This window comes from Parasteatoda tepidariorum, chromosome 7 (assembly GCF_982258835.1).
Source record: "Parasteatoda tepidariorum strain Cologne lab strain chromosome 7, Ptep-v5.0, whole genome shotgun sequence".
Classification (NCBI taxonomy): domain Eukaryota; kingdom Metazoa; phylum Arthropoda; class Arachnida; order Araneae; family Theridiidae; genus Parasteatoda; species Parasteatoda tepidariorum.
The window spans coordinates 12710783-12727803 of record NC_141761.1 but is presented as its reverse complement, the minus strand read 5'-3'; positions in this window follow the sequence as shown (position 1 = coordinate 12727803).

The following is a 17021-nucleotide window of genomic DNA, read 5'->3' as shown; positions in this document are numbered from 1 at the left end:
AAAACACAAAATATAAAATAAATAAAAGAAATTAAAAGTCGACGCTAGCAGGGTTTCGAACCCAAGACCTCCGGGACACATAGCAACTTTGCCCACAGCGCTATCAACTGCGCCACCATTCACTTACCAGTCCTGCAAATATTTAGCTTAAAACACCCCCTCCCGGTAAGTCAGCAAATCTTATTTTGACCCATTGTGGGTCCACTAATAGGTATATAAAAAATTCCTTTAGTTCAATTTTTTGTTACATTAACCTCTAATTTCGTACCGAGTTTGAAATTTATAGGTTAATGTTATAAAGAGTTACGGGATGTGATGTGTGCGTGCCTCCTGATATGACTTTTGTCCCTTTTTCAGCCATTATTCGCTCTTTAACAAAGAAAAATAATTCTTTTCATATATAGAACACTTTATTCATTTAAAAATATTGAAAAAGAAGTTAAAAAAATAACATAAAATAAAATAAAAAAATAAATAAAAATTATCCGAAATTTATCCGTTTATTAGCTATTATTCGCTATTTCCTAAAAAAAAATAGTTATTTTCATATACAGAACACTTTATTTACGTTAAAATATCGAAAAATATATTTGAAAAATTATATAAAAAAATTTGAATGTCGACCATCTCTGGGTTTCGTAACCGGGAACTCCGGGACTTCGTATCTAACTTGCCAAACCGCTACCAACTTCGCCACGATTCACTTACCAGTCTCGCAAATATTTATCTTAAAACAACTCCTCCCGGTTAGTCAACAAAACTTAATTTGGCCCATCGTGGGCTCACTAACTGGTCTATAAAAAATCTCCGTGCTACAATTTTTTGTTACGTTAACCTCTAATTTCGAGCCGAGTTTGAAATTTATAGGTTAATTTGAAAGGGGGTTACGGGGTGTGATGTGTGCGCGCCCCCTGATACGACTTCTGTCCCTTTTTTCAGCCATTATTCGCTCTTTAACAAAAAAAAATAATTTATTTCATATATAGAACACTCTATTCATTTAAAAATGTTGAAAAAGAAGTTAAAAAAATAACTTAAAATAAAATAAATAAATAAATAAAAATTATCCAAAATTTATCAGTTTATTAGCTATTATTCACTATTTCCTAAAAAAAAATAGTTATTTTTATATACAGAACACTTTATTTACGTTGAAATGTCGAAAAACATATTAAAACACAAAATATAAAATAAATAAAAGAAATTAAAAGTCGACGCTAGCAGGGTTTCGAACCCAAGACCTCCGGGACACATAGCAACTTTGCCCACAGCGCTATCAACTGCGCCACCATTCACTTACCAGTCCTGCAAATATTTAGCTTAAAACACCCCCTCCCGGTAAGTCAGCAAATCTTATTTTGACCCATTGTGGGTCCACTAATAGGTATATAAAAAATTCCTTTGGTTCAATTTTTTGGTACATTAACCTCTAATTTCGAGTTGAGTTTGAAATTTATAGGTTAATGTTATAGGGAGTTACGGGATGTGATGTGTGAGTGCCTACTGATATAAGTTTTGTCCCTTTTTCAGCCATTATTCGCTCTTTAACAAAGAAAAATAATTCTTTTCATATATAGAACACTTTATTCATTTAAAAATGTTGAAGAAGAAGTTAAGAAAATAAAATAAAATAAATAAAAATTATCCAAAATTTATCAGTTTATTAGCTATTATTCGCTATTTCCTAAAACAAAATAGTTATTTTTATATACAGAACACTTTATTTACGTTGAAATGTCGAATAACATAGTAAAAAACAAAATATAAAATAAATAAAAGAAATTAAAAGTCGACGATAGCAGGGTTTCAAACCCAGGACCTTACGGACTACATAACAACTTCGCCCACAGCGCTATCAACTGCGCCACGATTCACTTACCAGTCCCGGAAATATTTAGCTTAAAACACCTCCTCCCGGTTAGTCAACGAAACTTATTTTGACCCATTGTGGGTCCACTAATAGGTATATAAAAAATTCCTTTGGTTCAATTTTTTGGTACATTAACCTCTAATTTCGAGTTGAGTTTGAAATTTATAGGTTAATGTTATAGGGAGTTACGGTATGTGATGTGTGAGTGCCTACTGATATAACTTTTGTCCCTTTTTCAGCCATTATTCGCTCTTTAACAAAGAAAAATAATTCTTTTCATATATAGAACACTTTATTCATTTAAAAATGTTGAAGAAGAAGTTAAGAAAATAAAATAAAATAAATAAAAATTATCCAAAATTTATCAGTTTATTAGCTATTATTCGCTATTTCCTAAAACAAAATAGTTATTTTTATATACAGAGCTCTTTATATACGTTGAAATGTCGAAAAACATATTAAAAACAAAATATAAAATAAATAAAAAAAATTAATTGTCGACGCAAGCAGGGTTTCGAACCCAAGACCTCCGGGACACATAGCAACTTTGCCCACAGCGCTATCAACTGCGCCACCATTCACTTACCATTCCTGCAAATATTTAGCTTAAAACACCTCCTCCCGGTAAGTCAACAAAACTTATTTTGACCCATTGTGGGTCCACTAATAGGTATATAAAAAATTCCTTTGGTTCAATTTTTTGTTACATTAACCTCTAATTTCATACCGAGTTTGAAATTTATAGGTTAATGTTATAGGGAGTTACGGGATGTAATGTGTGCGTGCCTCCTGATATGACTTTTGTGCCTTTTTCAGCCATTATTCGCTCCTTAACAAAGAAAAATAATTCTTTTCATATATAGAACACTCTATTCATTTAAAAATGTTGAAAAAGAAGTTAAAAAAATAAAATAAAATAAATAAATAAATAAAAATTATCCAAAGTTTATCAGTTTATTAGCTATTATTTGCTATTTCCTAAAAAAAAATAGTTATTTTTATATACAGAACACTTTATTTACGTTGAAATGTCGAATAACATAGTAAAAAACAAAATATAAAATAAATAAAAGAAATTAAAAGTCGACGATAGCAGGGTTTCAAACCCAGGACCTTACGGACTACATAACAACTTCGCCCACAGCGCTATCAACTGCGCCACGATTCACTTACCAGTCCCGGAAATATTTAGCTTAAAACACCTCCTCCCGGTTAGTCAACGAAACTTATTTTGACCCATTGTGGGTCCACTAATAGGTATATAAAAAATTCCTTTGGTTCAATTTTTTGGTACATTAACCTCTAATTTCGAGTTGAGTTTGAAATTTACAGGTTAATGTTATAGGGAGTTACGGGATGTGATGTGTGAGTGCCTACTGATATAACTTTTGTCCCTTTTTCAGCCATTATTCGCTCTTTAACAAAGAAAAATAATTCTTTTCATATATAGAACACTTTATTCATTTAAAAATGTTGAAGAAGAAGTTAAGAAAATAAAATAAAATAAATAAAAATTATCCAAAATTTATCAGTTTATTAGCTATTATTCGCTATTTCCTAAAACAAAATAGTTATTTTTATATACAGAGCACTTTATATACGTTGAAATGTCGAAAAACATATTAAAAACAAAATATAAAATAAATAAAAGAAATTAATTGTCGACGCAAGCAGGGTTTCGAACCCAAGACCTCCGGGACACATAGCAACTTTGCCCACAGCGTTATCAACTGCGCCACCATTCACTTACCATTCCTGCAAATATTTAGCTTAAAACACCTCCTCCCGGTAAGTCAACAAAACTTATTTTGACCCATTGTGGGTCCACTAATAGGTATATAAAAATTTCCTTTGGTTCAATTTTTTGTTACATTAACCTCTAATTTCATGCCGAGTTTGAAATTTATAGGTTAATGTTATAGGGAGTTACGGGATGTGATGTGTGCGTGCCTCCTGATATGACTTTTGTCCCTTTTTCAGCCATTATTCGCTCTTTAAGAAAGAAAAATAATTCTCTTCATATATAGAACACTCTATTCATTTAAAAATGTTGAAAAAGAAGTTAAAAAAATGACATAAAATAAAATAAATAAATAAATAAAAATTATCCAAAATTTATCAGTTTATTAGCTATTATTCGCTATTTCCTAAAAAAAAGTAGTTATTTTTATAAACAAAACACTTTATTTACGTTGAAATGTCGGAAAACATATTAAAAAGCGAAATATAAAATAAATAAAAGAAATTAAAAGTCGACGCCAGCAGGGCTTCGAACCCAGGACCTCCGGGACTACATAACAACTTTGCCCATAGCGCTATCAACTGCGCCACGATTCACTTACCAGTCCCGCAAATATTTAGCTTAAAACAGCTCCTCCCGGTTAGTCAACAAAACTTATTTTGACCCATTGTGGGTCCACTAATAGGTATATAAAAAATTCGTTTGGTTCAATTTATTGGTACATTAACCACTAATATCGTGCCGAGTTTGAAATTTATAGGTTAATGTTATAGGGAGATACGGGATGTGATGTGTGCGTGCCTCCTGATATGACTTTTGTGCCTTTTTCAGCCATTATTCGCTCTTTAACAAAGAAAAATAATTCTTTTCATGTATAGAACACTATATTCATTTAAAAATGTTGAAAAAGAAGTTAAAAAAATAAAGTAAAATAAATAAATAAATAAAAATTATCCAAAATTTATCAGTTTATTAGCTATTATTTGCTATTCCCTAAAAAAAAATAGTTATTTTTATATACAGAACAATTTATTTACGTTGAAATGTAGAATAACATAGTAAAAAACAAAATATAAAATAAATAAAAGAAATTAAAAGTCGACGATAGCAGGGTTTCAAACCCAGGACCTTACGGACTACATAACAACTTCGCCCACAGCGCTATCAACTGCGCCACGATTCACTTACCAGTCCCGGAAATATTTAGCTTAAAACACCTCCTCCCGGTTAGTCAACGAAACTTATTTTGACCCATTGTGGGTCCACTAATAGGTATATAAAAAATTCCTTTGGTTCAATTTTTTGGTACATTAACCTCTAATTTCGAGTTGAGTTTGAAATTTATAGGTTAATGTTATAGGGAGTTACGGGATGTGATGTGTGAGTGCCTACTGATATAACTTTTGTCCCTTTTTCAGCCATTATTCGCTCTTTAACAAAGAAAAATAATTCTTTTCATATATAGAACACTTTATTCATTTAAAAATGTTGAAGAAGAAGTTAAGAAAATAAAATAAAATAAATAAAAATTATCCAAAATTTATCAGTTTATTAGCTATTATTCGCTATTTCCTAAAACAAAATAGTTATTTTTATATACAGAGCTCTTTATATACGTTGAAATGTCGAAAAACATATTAAAAACAAAATATAAAATAAATAAAAGAAATTAATTGTCGACGCAAGCAGGGTTTCGAACCCAAGACCTCCGGGACACATAGCAACTTTGCCCACAGCGCTATCAACTGCGCCACCATTCACTTACCATTCCTGCAAATATTTAGCTTAAAACACCTCCTCCCGGTAAGTCAACAAAACTTATTTTGACCCATTGTGGGTCCACTAATAGGTATATAAAAAATTCCTTTGGTTCAATTTTTTGTTACATTAACCTCTAATTTCGTACCGAGTTTGAAATTTATAGGTTAATGTTATAGGGAGTTACGGGATGTGATGTGTGCGTGCCTCCTGATATGACTTTTGTCCCTTTTTCAGCCATTATTCGCTCTTTAAGAAAGAAAAATAATTCTCTTCATATATAGAACACTCTATTCATTTAAAAATGTTGAAAAAGAAGTTAAAAAAATGACATAAAATAAAATAAATAAATAAATAAAAATTATCCAAAATTTATCAGTTTATTAGCTATTATTCGCTATTTCCTAAAAAAAAGTAGTTATTTTTATAAACAAAACACTTTATTTACGTTGAAATGTCGGAAAACATATTAAAAAGCGAAATATAAAATAAATAAAAGAAATTAAAAGTCGACGCCAGCAGGGCTTCGAACCCAGGACCTCCGGGACTACATAACAACTTTGCCCATAGCGCTATCAACTGCGCCACGATTCACTTACCAGTCCCGCAAATATTTAGCTTAAAACAGCTCCTCCCGGTTAGTCAACAAAACTTATTTTGACCCATTGTGGGTCCACTAATAGGTATATAAAAAATTCCTTTGGTTCAATTTTTTGGTACATTAACCTCTAATTTCGTGCCGAGTTTGAAATTTATAGGTTAATGTTGTAGGGAGTTACGGGATGTGATGTGTGAGTGCCTACTGATATAACTTTTGTCCCTTTTTCAGCCATTATTCGCTCTTTAACAAAGAAAAATAATTCTTTTCATATATAGAACACTTTATTCATTTAAAAATGTTGAAGAAGAAGTTAAGAAAATAAAATAAAATAAATAAAAATTATCCAAAATTTATCAGTTTATTAGCTATTATTCGCTATTTCCTAAAACAAAATAGTTATTTTTATATACAGAGCTCTTTATATACGTTGAAATGTCGAAAAACATATTAAAAACAAAATATAAAATAAATAAAAGAAATTAATTGTCGACGCAAGCAGGGTTTCGAACCCAAGACCTCCGGGACACATAGCAACTTTGCCCACAGCGCTATCAACTGCGCCACCATTCACTTACCATTCCTGCAAATATTTAGCTTAAAACACCTCCTCCCGGTAAGTCAACAAAACTTATTTTGACCCATTGTGGGTCCACTAATAGGTATATAAAAAATTCCTTTGGTTCAATTTTTTGTTACATTAACCTCTAATTTCGTACCGAGTTTGAAATTTATAGGTTAATGTTATAGGGAGTTACGGGATGTGATGTGTGCGTGCCTCCTGATATGACTTTTGTCCCTTTTTCAGCCATTATTCGCTCTTTAAGAAAGAAAAATAATTCTCTTCATATATAGAACACTCTATTCATTTAAAAATGTTGAAAAAGAAGTTAAAAAAATGACATAAAATAAAATAAATAAATAAATAAAAATTATCCAAAATTTATCAGTTTATTAGCTATTATTCGCTATTTCCTAAAAAAAAGTAGTTATTTTTATAAACAAAACACTTTATTTACGTTGAAATGTCGGAAAACATATTAAAAAGCGAAATATAAAATAAATAAAAGAAATTAAAAGTCGACGCCAGCAGGGCTTCGAACCCAGGACCTCCGGGACTACATAACAACTTTGCCCATAGCGCTATCAACTGCGCCACGATTCACTTACCAGTCCCGCAAATATTTAGCTTAAAACAGCTCCTCCCGGTTAGTCAACAAAACTTATTTTGACCCATTGTGGGTCCACTAATAGGTATATAAAAAATTCCTTTGGTTCAATTTTTTGGTACATTAACCTCTAATTTCGTGCCGAGTTTGAAATTTATAGGTTAATGTTGTAGGGAGTTACGGGATGTGATGTGTGAGTGCCTACTGATATAACTTTTGTCCCTTTTTCAGCCATTATTCGCTCTTTAACAAAGAAAAATAATTCTTTTCATATATAGAACACTTTATTCATTTAAAAATGTTGAAAAAGAAGTTAAGAAAATAAAATAAAATAAATAAATAAATAAAAATTATCCAAAATTTATCAGTTTATTAGCTATTATTCGCTATTTCCTAAAACAAAATAGTTATTTTTATATACAGAGCACTTTATATACGTTGAAATGTCGAAAAACATATTAAAAACAAAATATAAAATAAATAAAAGAAATTAAATGTCGACGCAAGCAGGGTTTCGAACCCAAGACCTCCGGGACACATAGCAACTTTGCCCACAGCGCTATCAACTGCGCCACCATTCACTTACCATTCCTGCAAATATTTAGCTTAAAACACCTCCTCCCGGTAAGTCAACAAAACTTATTTTGACCAATTGTGGGTCCACTAATAGGTATATAAAAAATTCCTTTGGTTCAATTTTTTGTTACATTAACCTCTAATTTCGTACCGAGTTTGAAATTTATAGGTTAATGTTATAAGGAGTTACGGGATGTGATGTGTGCGTGCCTCCTGATATGACTTTTGTCCCTTTTTCAGCCATTATTCGCTCTTTAACAAAGAAAAATAATTCTTTTCATATATAGAACACTTTATTCATTTAAAAATATTGAAAAAGAAGTTAAAAAAATAACATAAAATAAAATAAAAAAATAAATAAAAATTATCCGAAATTTATCCGTTTATTAGCTATTATTCGCTATTTCCTAAAAAAAAATAGTTATTTTCATATACAGAACACTTTATTTACGTTAAAATATCGAAAAATATATTTGAAAAATTATATAAAAAAATTTGAATGTCGACCATCTCTGGGTTTCGTAACCGGGAACTCCGGGACTTCGTATCTAACTTGCCAAACCGCTACCAACTTCGCCACGATTCACTTACCAGTCTCGCAAATATTTATCTTAAAACAACTCCTCCCGGTTAGTCAACAAAACTTAATTTGGCCCATCGTGGGCTCACTAACTGGTCTATAAAAAATCTCCGTGCTACAATTTTTTGTTACGTTAACCTCTAATTTCGAGCCGAGTTTGAAATTTATAGGTTAATTTGAAAGGGGGTTACGGGGTGTGATGTGTGCGCGCCCCCTGATACGACTTCTGTCCCTTTTTTCAGCCATTATTCGCTCTTTAACAAAAAAAAATAATTTATTTCATATATAGAACACTCTATTCATTTAAAAATGTTGAAAAAGAAGTTAAAAAAATAACTTAAAATAAAATAAATAAATAAATAAAAATTATCCAAAATTTATCAGTTTATTAGCTATTATTCACTATTTCCTAAAAAAAAATAGTTATTTTTATATACAGAACACTTTATTTACGTTGAAATGTCGAAAAACATATTAAAACACAAAATATAAAATAAATAAAAGAAATTAAAAGTCGACGCTAGCAGGGTTTCGAACCCAAGACCTCCGGGACACATAGCAACTTTGCCCACAGCGCTATCAACTGCGCCACCATTCACTTACCAGTCCTGCAAATATTTAGCTTAAAACACCCCCTCCCGGTAAGTCAGCAAATCTTATTTTGACCCATTGTGGGTCCACTAATAGGTATATAAAAAATTCCTTTAGTTCAATTTTTTGTTACATTAACCTCTAATTTCGTACCGAGTTTGAAATTTATAGGTTAATGTTATAAAGAGTTACGGGATGTGATGTGTGCGTGCCTCCTGATATGACTTTTGTCCCTTTTTCCGCCATTATTCACTCTTTAACAAAGAAAAATAATTCTTTTCATATAAAGAACGCTTTATTCATTTAAAAATATTGAAAAAGAAGTTAAAAAAATAACATAAAATAAAATAAATAAATGAATAAAAATTATCCAAAATTTATCAGTTTATTAGCTATTATTTGCTATTTCCTAAAAAAAAATAGTTATTTTTATATACAGAACACTTTATTTACGTTGAAATGTCGAATAACATAGTAAAAAACAAAATATAAAATAAATAAAAGAAATTAAAAGTCGACGATAGCAGGGTTTCAAACCCAGGACCTTACGGACTACATAACAACTTCGCCCACAGCGCTATCAACTGCGCCACGATTCACTTACCAGTCCCGGAAATATTTAGCTTAAAACACCTCCTCCCGGTTAGTCAACGAAACTTATTTTGACCCATTGTGGGTCCACTAATAGGTATATAAAAAATTCCTTTGGTTCAATTTTTTGGTACATTAACCTCTAATTTCGAGTTGAGTTTGAAATTTATAGGTTAATGTTATAGGGAGTTACGGGATGTGATGTGTGAGTGCCTACTGATATAACTTTTGTCCCTTTTTCAGCCATTATTCGCTCTTTAACAAAGAAAAATAATTCTTTTCATATATAGAACACTTTATTCATTTAAAAATGTTGAAGAAGAAGTTAAGAAAATAAAATAAAATAAATAAAAATTATCCAAAATTTATCAGTTTATTAGCTATTATTCGCTATTTCCTAAAACAAAATAGTTATTTTTATATACAGAGCTCTTTATATACGTTGAAATGTCGAAAAACATATTAAAAACAAAATATAAAATAAATAAAAGAAATTAATTGTCGACGCAAGCAGGGTTTCGAACCCAAGACCTCCGGGACACATAGCAACTTTGCCCACAGCGCTATCAACTGCGCCACCATTCACTTACCATTCCTGCAAATATTTAGCTTAAAACACCTCCTCCCGGTAAGTCAACAAAACTTATTTTGACCCATTGTGGGTCCACTAATAGGTATATAAAAAATTCCTTTGGCTCAATTTTTTGTTACATTAACCTCTAATTTCATGCCGAGTTTGAAATTTATAGGTTAATGTTATAGGGAGTTACGGGATGTGATGTGTGCGTGCCTCCTGATATGACTTTTGTCCCTTTTTCAGCCATTATTCGCTCTTTAAGAAAGAAAAATAATTCTCTTCATATATAGAACACTCTATTCATTTAAAAATGTTGAAAAAGAAGTTAAAAAAATGACATAAAATAAAATAAATAAATAAATAAAAATTATCCAAAATTTATCAGTTTATTAGCTATTATTCGCTATTTCCTAAAAAAAAGGTAGTTATTTTTATAAACAAAACACTTTATTTACGTTGAAATGTCGGAAAACATATTAAAAAGCGAAATATAAAATAAATAAAAGAAATTAAAAGTCGACGCCAGCAGGGCTTCGAACCCAGGACCTCCGGGACTACATAACAACTTTGCCCATAGCGCTATCAACTGCGCCACGATTCACTTACCAGTCCCGCAAATATTTAGCTTAAAACAGCTCCTCCCGGTTAGTCAACAAAACTTATTTTGACCCATTGTGGGTCCACTAATAGGTATATAAAAAATTCGTTTGGTTCAATTTATTGGTACATTAACCACTAATATCGTGCCGAGTTTGAAATTTATAGGTTAATGTTATAGGGAGATACGGGATGTGATGTGTGAGTGCCTACTGATATAACTTTTGTCCCTTTTTCAGCCATTATTCGCTCTTTAACAAAGAAAAATAATTCTTTTCATATATAGAACACTTTATTCATTTAAAAATGTTGAAGAAGAAGTTAAGAAAATAAAATAAAATAAATAAAAATTATCCAAAATTTATCAGTTTATTAGCTATTATTCGCTATTTCCTAAAACAAAATAGTTATTTTTATATACAGAGCTCTTTATATACGTTGAAATGTCGAAAAACATATTAAAAACAAAATATAAAATAAATAAAAGAAATTAATTGTCGACGCAAGCAGGGTTTCGAACCCAAGACCTCCGGGACACATAGCAACTTTGCCAACAGCGCTATCACCTGCGCCACCATTCACTTACCATTCCTGCAAATATTTAGCTTAAAACACCTCCTCCCGGTAAGTCAACAAAACTTATTTTGACCCATTGTGGGTCCACTAATAGGTATATAAAAAATTCCTTTGGTTCAATTTTTTGTTACATTAACCTCTAATTTCATGCCGAGTTTCAAATTTATAGGTTAATGTTATAGGGAGTTACGGGATGTGATGTGTGCGTGCCTCCTGATATGACTTTTGTCCCTTTTTCAGCCATTATTCGCTCTTTAAGAAAGAAAAATAATTCTCTTCATATATAGAACACTCTATTCATTTAAAAATGTTGAAAAAGAAGTTAAAAAAATGACATAAAATAAAATAAATAAATAAATAAAAATTATCCAAAATTTATCAGTTTATTAGCTATTATTCGCTATTTCCTAAAAAAAAGTAGTTATTTTTATAAACAAAACACTTTATTTACGTTGAAATGTCGGAAAACATATTAAAAAGCGAAATATAAAATAAATAAAAGAAATTAAAAGTCGACGCCAGCAGGGCTTCGAACCCAGGACCTCCGGGACTACATAACAACTTTGCCCATAGCGCTATCAACTGCGCCACGATTCACTTACCAGTCCCGCAAATATTTAGCTTAAAACAGCTCCTCCCGGTTAGTCAACAAAACTTATTTTGACCCATTGTGGGTCCACTAATAGGTATATAAAAAATTCGTTTGGTTCAATTTATTGGTACATTAACCACTAATATCGTGCCGAGTTTGAAATTTATAGGTTAATGTTATAGGGAGATACGGGATGTGATGTGTGCGTGCCTCCTGATATGACTTTTGTGCCTTTTTCAGCCATGATTCGCTCTTTAACAAAGAAAAATAATTCTTTTCATGTATAGAACACTATATTCATTTAAAAATGTTGAAAAAGAAGTTAAAAAAATAAAGTAAAATAAATAAATAAATAAAAATTATCCAAAATTTATCAGTTTATTAGCTATTATTTGCTATTTCCTAAAAAAAAATAGTTATTTTTATATACAGAACACTTTATTTACGTTGAAATGTAGAATAACATATTAAAAAACAAAATATAAAATAAATAAAAGAAATTAAGAGTCAACGCTAGCAGGGTTTCGAACCCAGGACCTTCGGGACTACATAACAACTTCGCCCACAGCGCTATCAACTGCGCCACGATTCACTCACCAGTCCTGCAAATATTTAGCTTAAAACACCTCCTCCCGGTTAGTCAACAAAACTTATTTTGACCCATTGTGGGTCCACTAATAGGTATATAAAAAATTCCTTTGGTTCAATTTTTTGGTACATTAACCTCTAATTTCGTGCCGAGTTTGAAATTTATAGGTTAATGTTATAGGGAGTTACGGGATGTGATGTGTGCGTGCCTCCTGATATGACTTTTGTCCCTTTTTCAGCCATTATTCCCTCTTTAACAAAGAAAAATAATTCTTTTCATATATAGAACACTCTATTCATTTAAAAATGTTGAAAAAGAAGTTAAAAAAATAAAATAAAATAAATAAATAAATAAAAATTATCCAAAGTTTATCAGTTTATTAGCTATTATTTGCTATTTCCTAAAAAAAAATAGTTATTTTTATATACAGAACACTTTATTTACGTTGAAATGTCGAATAACATAGTAAAAAACAAAATATAAAATAAATAAAAGAAATTAAAAGTCGACGATAGCAGGGTTTCAAACCCAGGACCTTACGGACTACATAACAACTTCGCCCACAGCGCTATCAACTGCGCCACGATTCACTTACCAGTCCCGGAAATATTTAGCTTAAAACACCTCCTCCCGGTTAGTCAACGAAACTTATTTTGACCCATTGTGGGTCCACTAATAGGTATATAAAAAATTCCTTTGGTTCAATTTTTTGGTACATTAACCTCTAATTTCGAGTTGAGTTTGAAATTTATAGGTTAATGTTATAGGGAGTTACGGGATGTGATGTGTGAGTGCCTACTGATATAACTTTTGTCCCTTTTTCAGCCATTATTCGCTCTTTAACAAAGAAAAATAATTCTTTTCATATATAGAACACTTTATTCATTTAAAAATGTTGAAGAAGAAGTTAAGAAAATAAAATAAAATAAATAAAAATTATCCAAAATTTATCAGTTTATTAGCTATTATTCGCTATTTCCTAAAACAAAATAGTTATTTTTATATACAGAGCACTTTATATACGTTGAAATGTCGAAAAACATATTAAAAACAAAATATAAAATAAATAAAAGAAATTAATTGTCGACGCAAGCAGGGTTTCGAACCCAAGACCTCCGGGACACATAGCAACTTTGCCCACAGCGCTATCAACTGCGCCACCATTCACTTACCATTCCTGCAAATATTTAGCTTAAAACACCTCCTCCCGGTAAGTCAACAAAACTTATTTTGACCCATTGTGGGTCCACTAATAGGTATATAAAAAATTCCTTTGGTTCAATTTTTTGTTACATTAACATCTAATTTCGTACCGAGTTTGAAATTTATAGGTTAATGTTATAGGGAGTTACGGGATGTGATGTGTGCGTGCCTCCTGATATGACTTTTGTCCCTTTTTCAGCCATTATTCGCTCTTTAACAAAGAAAAATAATTCTTTTCATATATAGAACACTCTATTCATTTAAAAATGTTGAAAAAGAAGTTAAAAAAATAAAATAAAATAAATAAATAAATAAAAATTATCCAAAGTTTATCAGTTTATTAGCTATTATTTGCTATTTCCTAAAAAATATAGTTATTTTTATATACAGAACACTTTATTTACGTTGAAATGTCGAATAACATAGTAAAAAATAAAATATAAAATAAATAAAAGAAATTAAAAGTCGACGATAGCAGTGTTTCGAACCCAGGACCTTTGGGACTACATAACAACTTCGCCCGCAGCGCTATCAACTGCGCCACGATTCACTTACCAGTCCCGGAAATATTCAGCTTAAAACACCTCCTCCCGGTTAGTCAACGAAACTTATTTTGACCCATTTTGGGTCCACTAATAGGTATATAAAAAATTCCTTTGGTTCAATTTTTTGGTACATTAACCTCTAATTTCGTGCCGAGTTTGAAATTTATAGGTTAATGTTGTAGGGAGTTACTGGATGTGATGTGTGAGTGCCTACTGATATAACTTTTGTCCCTTTTTCAGCCATTATTCGCTCTTTAACAAAGAAAAATAATTCTTTTCATATATAGAACACTTTATTCATTTAAAAATGTTGAAAAAGAAGTTAAGAAAATAAAATAAAATAAATAAATAAATAAAAATTATCCAAAATTTATCAGTTTATTAGCTATTATTCGCTATTTCCTAAAACAAAATAGTTATTTTTATATACAGAGCACTTTATATACGTTGAAATGTCGAAAAACATATTAAAAACAAAATATAAAATAAATAAAAGAAATTAAATGTCGACGCAAGCAGGGTTTCGAACCCAAGACCTCCGGGACACATAGCAACTTTGCCCACAGCGCTATCAACTGCGCCACCATTCACTTACCATTCCTGCAAATATTTAGCTTAAAACACCTCCTCCCGGTAAGTCAACAAAACTTATTTTGACCAATTGTGGGTCCACTAATAGATATATAAAAAATTCCTTTGGTTCAATTTTTTGTTACATTAACCTCTAATTTCGTACCGAGTTTGAAATTTATAGGTTAATGTTATAAGGAGTTACGGGATGTGATGTGTGCGTGCCTCCTGATATGACTTTTGTCCCTTTTTCAGCCATTATTCGCTCTTTAACAAAGAAAAATAATTCTTTTCATATATAGAACACTTTATTCATTTAAAAATATTGAAAAAGATGTTAAAAAAATAACATAAAATAAAATAAAAAAATAAATAAAAATTATCCGAAATTTATCCGTTTATTAGCTATTATTCGCTATTTCCTAAAAAAAAATAGTTATTTTCATATACAGAACACTTTATATACGTTAAAATATCGAAAAATATATTTGAAAAATTATATAAAAAAATTTGAATGTCGACCATCTCTGGGTTTCGTACCCGGGAACTCCGGGACTTCGTATCTAACTTGCCAAAGCGCTACCAACTTCGCCACGATTCACTTACCAGTCTCGCAAATATTTATCTTAAAACAACTCCTCCCGGTTAGTCAACAAAACTTAATTTGGCCCATCGTGGGCTCACTAACTGGTCTATAAAAAATCTCCGTGCTACAATTTTTTGTTACGTTAACCTCTAATTTCGAGCCGAGTTTGAAATTTATAGGTTAATTTGAAAGGGGGTTACGGGGTGTGATGTGTGCGCGCCCCCTGATACGACTTCTGTCCCTTTTTTCAGCCATTATTCGCTCTTTAACAAAAAAAAATAATTTATTTCATATATAGAACACTCTATTCATTTAAAAATGTTGAAAAAGAAGTTAAAAAAATAACTTAAAATAAAATAAATAAATAAATAAAAATTATCCGAAATTTAACAGTTTATTAGCTATTATTTGCTATTTCCTAAAACAAAACAGTTATTTTTATATACAGAGCACTTTATTTACGTTGAAATGTCGAAAAAAATATTAAAAAACAAAATATAAAATAAATAAAAGAAATTAAAAGTCGACGCAAGCAGGGTTTCGAACCCAAGACCTCCGGGACACATAGCAACTTTGCCCACAGCGCTATCAACTGCGCCACGAATCACTTACCAGTCCCGCAAATATTTAGCTTAAAACACCTCCTCCCGGTAAGTCAACAAAACTTATTTTGACCCATTGTGGGTCCACTAATAGGTATATAAAAAATTCCTTTGGTTCAATTTTTTGGTACATTAACCTCTAATTTCGTGCCGAGTTTGAAATTTATAGGTTAATGTTATAGGGAGTTACGGGATGTGATGTGTGCGTGCCTCCTGATATGACTTTTGCGCCTTTTTCAGCCATGATTCCCTCTTTAACAAAGAAAAATAATTCTTTTCATATATAGAACACTCTATTCATTTAAAAATGTTGAAAAAGAAGATAAAAAAATTAAATAAAATAAATAAATAAATAAAAATTATCCAAAATTTATCAGTTTATTAGCTATTATTTGCAATTTCCTAAAACAAAATAGTTATTTTTATATACAGAACACTTTATTTACGTTGAAATGTCGAATAACATATTAAAAAACAAAATATAAAATAAATAAAAGAAATTAAAAGTCAACGCTAGCAGGGTTTCGAACCCAGGACCTTCGGGACTACATAACAACTTCACCCACAGCGCTATCAACTGCGCCACGATTCACTTACCAGTCCCGGAAATATTTAGCTTAAAACACCTCCTCCCGGTTAGTCAACAAAACTTATTTTGGCCCATCGTGGGCCCACTAATAGGAATATAAAAAATTCCTTCTGTTCAATTTATTGGTACATTAACCTCTAATTTCGTGCCGAGTTTGAAATTTATAGGTTAATGTTATAGGGAGTTACGGGATGTGATGTGTGTGTGCCTCCTGATATGACTTTTGTCCCTTTTTCAGCCATTATTCGCTCTTTAAGAAAGAAAAATAATTCTCTTCATATATAGAACACTATATTCATTTAAAAATGTTGAAAAAGAAGTTAAAAAAATAAAGTAAAATAAATAAATAAATAAAAATTATCCAAAATTTATCAGTTTATTAGCTATTATTTGCTATTTCCTAAAAAAAAAATAGTTATTTTTATATACAGAACACTTTATTTACGTTGAAATGTAGAATAACATATTAAAAAACAAAATATAAAATAAATAAAAGAAATTAAAAGTCAACGCTAGCAGGG